This window comes from Papaver somniferum, chromosome 5, assembly GCF_003573695.1.
Source record: "Papaver somniferum cultivar HN1 chromosome 5, ASM357369v1, whole genome shotgun sequence".
In the NCBI taxonomy this organism is placed as follows: Eukaryota; Viridiplantae; Streptophyta; class Magnoliopsida; order Ranunculales; family Papaveraceae; genus Papaver; species Papaver somniferum.
In genome coordinates this window covers 175,618,679-175,630,257 of record NC_039362.1, presented here as the reverse complement: position 1 = coordinate 175,630,257, position 11,579 = coordinate 175,618,679, and the positions used below count along the sequence as shown (strand labels likewise).

The 11,579-nt window shown below is 34.9% G+C and overlaps 1 long non-coding RNA gene across 1 annotated transcript; it reads left to right on the top strand.

Moving 5' to 3' along the window:
• Positions 1-484: 484 nt before the first annotated feature.
• LOC113278198 lies at positions 485-1,877 on the top strand. The gene is made up of 5 exons (XR_003325357.1): positions 485-631; positions 777-817; positions 998-1,323; positions 1,425-1,480; positions 1,570-1,877. It is a non-coding gene; the product is annotated as an uncharacterized LOC113278198 (long non-coding RNA).
• Positions 1,878-11,579: the final 9,702 nt, after the last annotated feature.

Here is an 11,579-nt window from a genome sequence, read left to right as displayed (position 1 = left end):
TCACAACGAATTTCAATTTTTTTGTCTGATGTGTCATCGCCATATAAGACTTGAGGAGAGAGAAAAGAATCGGAAAGGAACGACCTTTCGAATCGTTCTACCAAGAAGACGCACCATGAGAATCTTTTCTCTTAGTTCCGAAGAGTTTCTGTTGAAAGGTTGAAACTTGTTCGTGGATCAACATATGATGTTGATCCCGTCCGAATGGATCAACTGTTGCAGTTGACACAGTAAAGTTGAATCAACGGGAACTGTTGACACGCCGTGCGATATTTAGAAGTTCGGGTTAACTAGAAGAGCAAGTTGTGTCGGTTCCTTGTTTTAGAGTTTTACTATATTTAGCGTTTCTAGAAGTGTGTTTTATTTAGAGTTTGTTTTTTATTAGGAAAGTACTTTGAGTGATTGTCAAGTTTGTGAGACTATAAGTAGGCTCTTTAGCCATGAGACAATGTACACCAAACTGATTATCAATGTAATCGTTTTATTTGCTTCCGCGTGTGCTCTCCTCTCTCTTGCTCGATCCTACAAAACTCATCATCCATCAATAACTTTTATATATTTTCTGTATACAAAGGCGCGTCGTTTGAAACCGAGAATCTACAAGGCAAATACTTTCAGGCGTATCCAACAGGTGCGTCCATTCATTGGTTTGGTTTTTATATAAGGATTTCTAAAACCTCATGTCATATTGCAGACTTACAGTTTTGAGATTTGTTAATTTATGTCTATATCGTTAACAAATATTTTTTTTTGTTGATGCAATGATGCTGATTCAGGGATTGTATTTTGGTTAACAAATTCATGAAATCCAGACTTGGTAAGTACTCTTCGATTTAATTTTATTACGTGGGTTTAGGAATTCGATATTATTGAAAACAGATGCAATGAAAAGTTTGATTTGTGTTTTATATTTTTGAGAAAAAATTTGATTGCCATTAGGGCCATTCATTTGATTTTTTTTTTTTTAAGTTTCTTAGTTCTTCCTCTTTCCTGGCAGACCGGCCTTCCGGAGGGTGTTATAAGTGTGATCTATGACTTGGTCCTACAAATGGTGCATTCATTTTCCAGTCATATGGATGTCGGCAATGTTTGTTTTCCTGCATCGGGCAACAAATATACTGCATCTTAAATGATCGATAGATAGAATTTTGGATTGAAGGTCTGGACGTATCAAGGACAAGTCTTGAAGTATGTTCTCGCGATCCTTTTTATTTGACTGTTCGAAGTTATTTGGATATCTGGGCGATGTTTATTTTCCTGCATCTGGCAGCCAATATATTGCATTTTAGATGATCCATATTTGTCTCAAGGTCAAGGCCTGAAGTAAGTTCTGTCAATCCATTTTATTTGAGTGTTCCAAGTTATTTGGATATCTGGGCGATGTTTGAATTCCTGCATCTGACAGCCAATATATTACATTTTAGATGATCTATATTTGTCTCAAGGTCGATCCATATTTGTCTCAAGGTCAAGGCCTGAAGTAAGTTCTCGCAATACTTTTTATTTGACTGTTGACTGTTCCAAGTTATTTCGATATCTTCTTATTATATTTATAATTTTGGATGCAAGGAACAATTGATGCTTAACGCTTATCAAGCATGTGCATGCTTTCATCCTGCTTCGTCACAATAAAAAGCGAGATTCCACTAGATTTTCCAACAGGAGGGTGGAAACCAACAACTTGGAAATTCTGGGTATCGAAATGGTTATCTGTATACTCAGAGTCTGAAATTGGGTCACATCTATCTTCCTTTAAGAAACAATATAACCGGAAGCTCCTTAATGTGACTATGGAGGCTATACATAGACCAGAAGAATGGGTTTTCAGAGAGAAATTAAGTTATATATAAGAAAAATGGTTACATACGAAGACGATGTATGTTTATTCAAGAAATTGCGGATAATGATTGGATGCAACCAGTTGGGAATTATTTTTTTGGTTTTTTTCAGGATCGTTTGTATTGGAGGAAGATATGCTGATCAATGTTTATGAATTGCAGCTTGAGTGTGCAGCGGAGGGGATATGGAGAATTCTTACAGTTGGTTTCCTGAATGACTGCAACGCCTATGAGAATCAGATGAGTATTGTTATATGAGTATAAGTGAAGGTATGTTATATCGTCCAATTCACCACTACAAAAAACCTGAGCATCGGCAACCAAGCCAGTTTGGTTGCCGAATATGAGTTTTTAGTTGCCAAACACATTGGCAACTAATGGTAGTTGCGGAGCCTAAGTTGCCGTATGGGGTGTTTCCAAATGTAAAGGCAATTACTAAAAATACATAGTTGCCATGGTTTCATTTGGCAACTTATGTTACAGGACCCAAATATGTTACTTAGTTAAATGCAATTAATTAAAACCACAAATTTTTGCAGTTGTTCTAGAGTTGCCAAACATATTAACAACATAGTCATTGTAGTTGTCAGTAACTTGCCAAATAATATGGCAACTAAATTAAAATCTTGTTGTGGATTTATTTAGCAATTAATTTGGTGGTATCCAAATACTATGATTTCATAATTTCAATAGGTATAGACAATTAAGTTGAAGTTGATTGATAGTTATCGAATCGTTAAACAATTAAATTTACTAGTTGGCATGTGGTTCCCAAATCATTCCGCAACTGTGACGAAAACTAACATTTCGTAATGTAATTATTTTGGTTGTATGCATGGATGATATTGTAATTAATATCGTAATTAATATCACAATTAATTATTATAATTAATATGGTAATTAATATCTTCATTTATCTTGTAATTAATATCCTAATTAAACTCAAATAATTATCATAATTAATATGGTAATGATAATATCGTAATTAACCTCATAATTAGTTAATTACTATTTTTGATCATATCCTAATTAATAATTTTTTTGTATAATGTATGCATCGACAAAACAAATTAATAAAATATGCATTTCATTTCCAGAACCAAGAGTAAAAAGTCATAACACCTTATTACAGGATGCTTCAAAAAACCATACTACACGTTATCATCCTCCCTACCCTAATATCCTAATACCAGAAAAAAAACAAGAAAGAAAAAAACACAAAACAAAATAAAATAGAAATTCATTCATCACTGGCTGGCCCACTCCGAACTAGGATCCTCCAAGTCAGTCTTTCAAATAAAGAAAATCATTCATCATCCATGGCACCTTCCACATTTTGATCCTCCATATCAGGATAGTCATGGATGTAGTTTTCATCCTCTAGGTCATCATAGTCATCCTCATCATTTTGACCTTCCACATCAAGATCCTCATCTCGCCCACTGACCTCTGCATCATCCTCCATTTCATCATCTGATACATCTGGTACAACCATGGAAGGATAATGTTTAGAAAAAAAAACTATTAATTAGATCAGTAAGCCGACGTGTTTCTCTTATCTGTAGCATGTTTTCTATCTGTAGAGACTCAATTCTTCCATTCAACAATTGTATTTCTTTTTCCCTTAAATCAGCCAAACTCTTGTGAGTGTGAGAAGCTTTGTGACGACGTTTGTTAAGACTCCCACATTGTTCATTATAGACAGTTTCATATATGTCAGATGGAGTTTTACTAGATTCTCCTCGCAGTGTTGCTTCTTTCATGTCCTCCATTGTTTTCTACATAAATTACAGATAGCTATACATGATCATATACTGTTGCAGAGATATATTTAGACACAAACTTCAAAGTATATTTGTAGTATGTATTACTTTCATCTCCTGACATTTCGGTGGTAATTTTTTAGAACCATGGGTTCTGAAAACAAAATCACTGCATCACAAGGCTTGTTCTCCGCAATCTTTGAAGCAGCAAGCAGTTGCATACAAACCAAGTAAGTTAACACTACACGGTATATAAACACACAGATTCGAACCAACATCAGTAGACAAAGAATGAGATACAATTAATGCATACCAAATCATATTCTACGCTGGCAAAACTTCTGTTGCCCCCACTATGATTAATTTCCTTTGCTTTAGCAGCCGCAGTCCCTCTGTCTGATTTTTTCTGTCATTTAAACTCCACCATCTGTTAGCTTAAGCAACTCTGCAGTGTATTCATAACATATATAGCTTGATATTTTAAATATTCTACACATACTATAGGAGGCTCTTTCATGGAAAGTCAAAACTTCATTTTATTTGCGACAGTCTAAAACCAGGTATGCTACGCATATTTGACAATAGAAGAACAGATAGGAAGTTCAAATGCATACCCTTGCGGAAAAGAACACACTCCTAACTAGACACAATAAATTTTCAAAGAAGCAATGAAATTGTATAAGGGGTGTATTACTAGGTGACATAAAATTGCATATGCTATCTAATTTTATGGTTATAATGTATCCACAAGTAAATTCAGAATCTAACACATAAGCAATGATAGTTTGATGAAATGATCACATGTAACTGAATGTATATACCTTGAAATCTGGCGTGTCGAAATTCTTGCACATATATATCCAATCCTCTTTGTTAATCTCCAGTTCAGAGGGTGGTTCAGAGGCCAAAGCTACCTCGTGACTACTAAGGTTTTGAATCTTTAGGTATGCTTTATGAATTTTGTGCCTATGCCTGTTATATGCATTCCTCATTATTTTCTTGATTGCTTCCTCTGGGTCTTCTCAAGTGCGAGACTTGATTGTAAAGTAGTACTGGTTGAGAAAAAACTGATTAGCTGGGAGTTATAATTGACATTAAAACATCCGAATTATTGCTTTCACAAAAAATATTATTAAAATTGGAATAACACAGTGACTTCTAATACATACATAGAGATTTTTGATCACCCGCTGAATTTTTTCAGGAGGAATATCATCAAATGCATCGTAATTCAAGGGACAGTTCTGACTTTGCCTAGTCCACATGCACACTGAATTGATTGCGACTTCGTTTTTATAACCACATAGTCTACCTTCATAGAGATCCAATTCAAGTATTTGTCCCATGAATTTGGAAAGTTCCTTCATACAGATGCGCCCTCTTTTTTTCCTTAATGGTACAACTGTTTAATATTAAAAATGAACATATAAGTGAACTCGCGCAAAAAAAATAAAATGAAGTGTTCTGCATCTTTTATTTTCACATATGCATACATTTCTACTTACTCGTTATTTCTGCAGTACCACATTCTTCATTTGATTGGGGAGAATTAGATGTTGAACGTGAAGGATGCTGCCGCTGGAGGTGTTGATCTTCAGGAGTATCATTTTGTTGTGGCTCATAGCGTGAAGTATTATGATGCAAGATGTTTTGGTTTCCAAGAGGAGCGCCATTTGATGGTGTTTGAGATTGTCGTTGGGAAGATGAACTTCGACTACCCTGATGTTGTAATCCCAATGGTTGTTGCCGAGAAAAACTTGATACTTGAGTGTTATAAAGTTGATCTGATTGATGTTGGACTTGAAGATGTCTTTGCATATGTCCTGCATTTGAAGCATTGTACTCTGCCTCAAGCGATCTTTGTACCCTATTATTGTCGAGTCCCCTTGGATATCTCCTTAAAGAATTAATAAAATCATTAGACCTGCTGGTTAGTACTCGATTACTACCAAGTCCTCTAGGAGATCTTCTCGGAGAATCAAGAAAATCATCATCAATTAGAGGTAACCTGCTTGGTGTTATAGGAAGACTTTGTCCACCCCTGTCTCGCGGTGGTGGTGAACGTGTTGGCAAGGGAGTGTTACGAGTTCTTCCTGATCTTTCTTCTGGTGGTTGAAGGTATTCTTCCTCCATTTGTTCATGCTCTTCGATATAATATGATGGTTGTTGATTCATTGGTTGTTGTTTCTTTCTACGAACTTGTTGGAATATTGATCCTCTTCTTAATTTTCCTGAACGCGATGGTGGTTCAACCAAATCCTCCAATGAATGGCGCACTGATTGTTGACGACCGAGTAGACTAGCCCTTCCTCCTCTATTCTTTACGCTACCTGTAGGAAAACAATGAATGAACAAATTAACACATGCTACACACTTCATTATATACCGTCATCTGACAATATAATTCTTACCGTAATTTGACCTCAACTGTCCAGGGGCTATGCTTGCTCTGTCGGAGCTCCCAATTTTGTTCTTGGAAAGTTGTTTTTTGGTTTGAGACATCTGGAAAGGAATAAGAAAAGATCAGTCACGAAATCAAATCTGAATAGCAAGAATGATATTACAAAACTATAACAATCCTGTAGAGACAAGCATAGGATTATATTATTACTAAACTATAACAAATTCAATCATAATTTAGATGCATTATTTTTTGTTTTGAACCATTCTGCAAAACCTGATGGAAAGGGAACACCCAACTTAAGAAGGATATCATACACAATTAACTGCTTTGTAAAATAGTGCGGCGATTTGATATGCATTTTCTAGCCTCAGATGCACACTTTCCTAAATTCTAAAGAGGGATATGGTCATCACTCCACACCTTCCTGTATGTCAAGCAAATCAAGTAACTTGTTTGATAACTGAATAATAATATGTATCATGAGTCTTTTCAATCAAAGATAATCTAATAAGATTGAATTGTTACAAAACTAGATGAATCCTATGTAACCCCAGTTTCTTTTTTTTTTCTTTGAGGAAAAAAGTTAAATGTATTAGAAAAAGGAATCCAAGAGAAACAAATTACAGTGCTACAAAGAAAACAAAGCTCAAAAAAGCTAGAGACAAGGCCAAATTTAGACCAAAACACTAGAAAACAAAAATATGTAACCCCAATTTCAGATTCAATCAAATAGTCTAATATCAACTTATGAACTCATGGATCAAATCAAAAATCGTAAGTTATTTAGCTACAGATAAGTATAAAAAAGATATACCTTGCTGTTTTTGATCTCTGATAATTCCCCAAAAAGGATAAATCTCTTAACATCTCTCGAATGATTTTAGGGTTGAGATTTATAGCTATTCCAAAACACCAAGCGGGAATAATCCCCGCCCAAAAGGATTTTCTTTTGATTTTTATCCCGCCCAAAAATTGTTAGGGTTCAAATCGAAAGTTCTTGGACTAAGATTATTACCGCTTGATATTTTTCTTCCAATCCTTATCAATATAATCAACACAACCATCCTACGGTGATGCAGAGAAATTTCCAAAATTGTAGAACTAAACTTCGATGAATAATCCCTAATTTTCTGCCAAAATATCAGATGGAGGAGAAATCTTCTACCTAAAATAGAGATTGGGAGAAATTCGCTGGATCTGGAATTGACTCTTGAGGAGAAAACTATGTTGGGCGTCTGTTTTACTTCCTTTCTCTTTTTTCCTTTTTTTAGTTGGGCGTACACGGTAAAGTAAAGGCTTTGGTATTTTATTTTAGACCGCTCCTATTGACAGGGCCGCAATCTTATTCCAAGGGACGTGAGCAGTTTACTTTTTCGCTTTTACTTTTTGCAATTGGACCAAAGGTACTCATCACCGCCGGGCAGAAATTTCCACCACCGTCCCCAAAATATTACTGCCTCTCACCACCACCATTGCTAACAGTTCAGATTGAATTTTTGATCGTTATGGACATAACCCATAAGACCAAATACTCTAACAAATAAATTATGTTACTTTTAATGTGGAAATGTTAAAAGGATGATATCTTTTTTAATAGAATTGGGTTTTTAATGGAAGAAATGTTGGTGGTCTGTATTTGTTAAATGTTCAATTCAGCAGATGCTGGGTTCAAAGCCGTAAGGCCGTAATTGTCGAGTTTCGCGCATATTATCATTATTCATCTGATTAAGTTTTGAACTAAATTTTTTCCCGTACTACATGATTATAATTAAAACTTGATACTTAAATTTAGTAAATTATAAATTATTTGAATATTTTTGATGAAAATTTGATCAAGATAAAGCATATCTGAAATAACATTGAAGCAGAAGAATCCAAATTTCACTATTTTTTATCAAATTTAAATAAACTATCCACATCAAATATTCAAAATCTTTTAAATGTCGGCAGATAGACCAAGAGTAACATTATTCAAAACCCCACTTTCGACACTTCATTTGTAATAAATCAAAAACATTTTGAGTATATTTTAATGAAGATTCGACCGAGTTGGAACGAGTTCGAGTAAATTGCAGAGACTAGAATTTTATTCTTCCAAGTAGAGGCGATTTGCATCAATATTTATTAGACAATCAAAACTCGACACGTCATCATAATAAATAAATAAATAAATAAATAAGAAACAATATGAATATTTTTTTGATGAAAATTGGATCGAGTTGGGACGAGTTCGAGTAAAACTGAAGAAATTGGAACTTAATCCTTTTGAATTGAGACGGTTTATAATTGAAAATATAGTTACATAATCAAGACTCGACAATTTTGTTGAAAATTTGACCGAGTCGGAAAGAGTTCGAGCAAAAATGAAGAAACCTGAACTTCATCCTTTCGAATTCAGACAATTTGCGTCAAAATATAGTTACATAATCAAGACTCGGCAATTCTGTTGAAAATTTGACCGAGTCGGAACGAGGTCGAGCAAAGATGAAGAAACCGGAACTCCATCCTTTTGAATTGAGACGCTTTGCGTCAAAATATATTTACATAATCAAGACTCGGCAATTCTGTCGAAAATTTGACCGAGTCGGAACGAGTTCGAGCAAAAATGAAAAAACCAGAACTTCATCCTTTTGAATTGAGACGATTTGCATCAAAATATAGTTACATAATCAAGACTCGACAATTCTGTTGAAAATTTGACCGAGTCGGAAGGAGTTCGAGCAAAAATGAAGAAACCAGAACTTCATCCTTTCGAATTCAGACGATTTGCGTCAAAATATAGTTACATAATCAAGACTCGACAATTTTGTTGAAAATTTGACCGAGTCGGAACGATTTCGAGCGAAAATGAAGAAACTGGAACTCCATCCTTTTGAATTGATACGCTTTGCGTCAAAATATATTTACATAATCAAGACTCGGCAATTCTGTCGAAAATTTGACCGAGTCGGAACGAGTTCGAGCAAAAATGAAAAAACCGGAACTCCATCCTTTTGAATTGAGACGATTTGCATCAAAATATAGTTACATAATCAAGACTCGACAATTCTGTTGAAAATTTGACCGAGTCGGAAGGAGTTCGAGCAAAAATGAAGAAACCGGAACTTCATCCTTTCGAATTCAGACGATTTGCGTCAAAATATAGTTACATAATCAAGACTCAGCAATTCTGTTGAAAATTTGACCGAGTCGGAACGAGGTCGAGCAAAGATGAAGAAACCGGAACTCCATCCTTTTGAATTGAGACGATTTGCATCAAAATATAGTTACATAATCAAGACTCGACAATTCTGTTGAAAATTTGACCGAGTCGGAAGGAGTTCGAGCAAAAATGAAGAAACCGGAACTTCATCCTTTCGAATTCAGACGATTTGCGTCAAAATATAGTTACATAATCAAGACTCGGCAATTCTGTTGAAAATTTGACCGAGTCGGAACGAGGTCGAGCAAAGATGAATAAACCGGAACTCCATCCTTTTGAATTGAGACGATTTGAAGCTTAAGAGGCAACCATTCTTAGTGAGTTAGAAAATCTTAAGCTAATCCAGAGATATCAAAGCTCAGTGATGAAGTAAGGGGCTGCAAGTTGGATCTATAGAGTGTTTTTTTTTTTTTTTTGAAATTTAGTTAGTATATATAAGCATAGCTGTTAAACTTTAACTGGCAAGACTTATTGACAGACTAGGTTGACAGCATGACTGAAAAACTAAATGGGGGCATAAATAGACAGGACAGGATCAGGAGAATCGAGTACACCGACCGAATTGAGTGAATCGGGTCAAACGAATAGATTATGTTAGTGAACCGAAATATTGACCAAAGTTAATGGTTGAGTCTAAGTAATACTCGTACCTATGGGCCAATGTGACAAACAATATTTCATCCAAAGAAATATGGCACATGTACATTTTTGCCGAACACACAAACACCAAATATTTACATTTTTTTTTCTTTGATATATCTCGTGGTGGACCATGTTTTATTTTCTAGCTGAACCAGTTTGTTTCTTTTTTTTCTTAATAAACCAAACCTTGGATTAGATCCCAGAAACCTTGTTATCGGAGTATTTTTCCACTCTCTAATGAAATTTGTTCACCATCAGAAATTTTTTTTGCGCGGGATAAAATCAAATGGATTAATTTTTGGGCGGGATTGTTCCCGCGTATCTCTTCATCTATAAAGGGATCCCTAAAGTCGTTTGACATTCACTGTAAACAAAACCCTAAATCGTTTCGAAACCCTAATTGATATTTTTTTCTATTGACAGGAAACTTATCGATTTTTGATTCAAACCTTCATCTTACCAAGGTATGTTTTCTGTTGACCTCTTTTATTTTAGTTATGGGCTCAATTTAGTTTAGTTATGTGTATGTTTATCAACCGAAAATTTAACAACTTAACTTTGTCCGTGAACTTCTTTTCCTGCTATGATGATTTTGCACACCGACATATTTAGCTTGAAATTGTCTAATTTCTTTGTGTTTAACTCTTAATATCAAGATGTGTATATATTTTAATGTGATAAATGATTTCATGAAGATTTGTAAATCTAGGCAGCCAAATAAGTTATAATTACCATCATAAATCAAGCCTTGAATTGATTACCTAGCAAATTCTAATTGATTTTTTAGAGTAGCCTATAACTGTTTGTGAAAATTACCTAGTCAATTAGAATTTTGAAACTTAAAATACAGTCTATAAATGACGTGTGAATTGATCTTGGTCTTCTTTATAGACCTTGATTCATGCATTTTCGTTTAGTAACTATCTAAACAAGTACTTCATCAGCTGAAAATCTTACAACCCATGTTTGCACGATACTATTTGAAATGTAATGCCATATAAATTATATCCATTCTATACAGGCTTGCACTGCGACTTGCTTTGATATTAACTAATAACTAATTCTCATTCGTGTTCGTTATGTCATGATGTTCCCTGGATTTTGTCTTGATATAATAAAGCTATTGGTTACCATTGGTGTTGAATTAACTGGAGCATGTTTAATTTAGTGATCTAATTCAGACTATATTTTTAGGTATCTTAAATATTTGCATCTAAATTGCTCATCAAAATCGAATTGATATATTTACTCTTTATGTTCATAGGATGGATTTCCAAGACTTCACTACTATTGACAAGAGCTGGATAGGACTGCCAAGAGACGACGATGCATTCAAATCAAGAGTTAGAAATTTCATAGACTATGCGAGTTGAGATTTAGAACCCGACCAGAATTTTTTTTGTCCTTGTAAGGATTGAAATAATAATAAGAGAAAGCTTGTGTCTGTAGTGCACGGACATATTCTGTGGAATGGCTTTATGCCGAGATATGTCGATTGGGTATACCATGGAGAAGGGGATGACCAGGTGAGGGAAACAACCAATACTGAAAATGTGGTGCAGGACGACGATGAAGAAATGTCTGATTTGCTGCAAGAAATGAACTATGACGCCTCCAATTTTTACAAGTTGCTGAATGATGGGCAGGTGTCACTATATCCTGGATGTGAAAAGTTTTCAAGATTATCCTTCATTGTGCACTTGCTTCATGTCAAGTCCCTCGGTGCATTG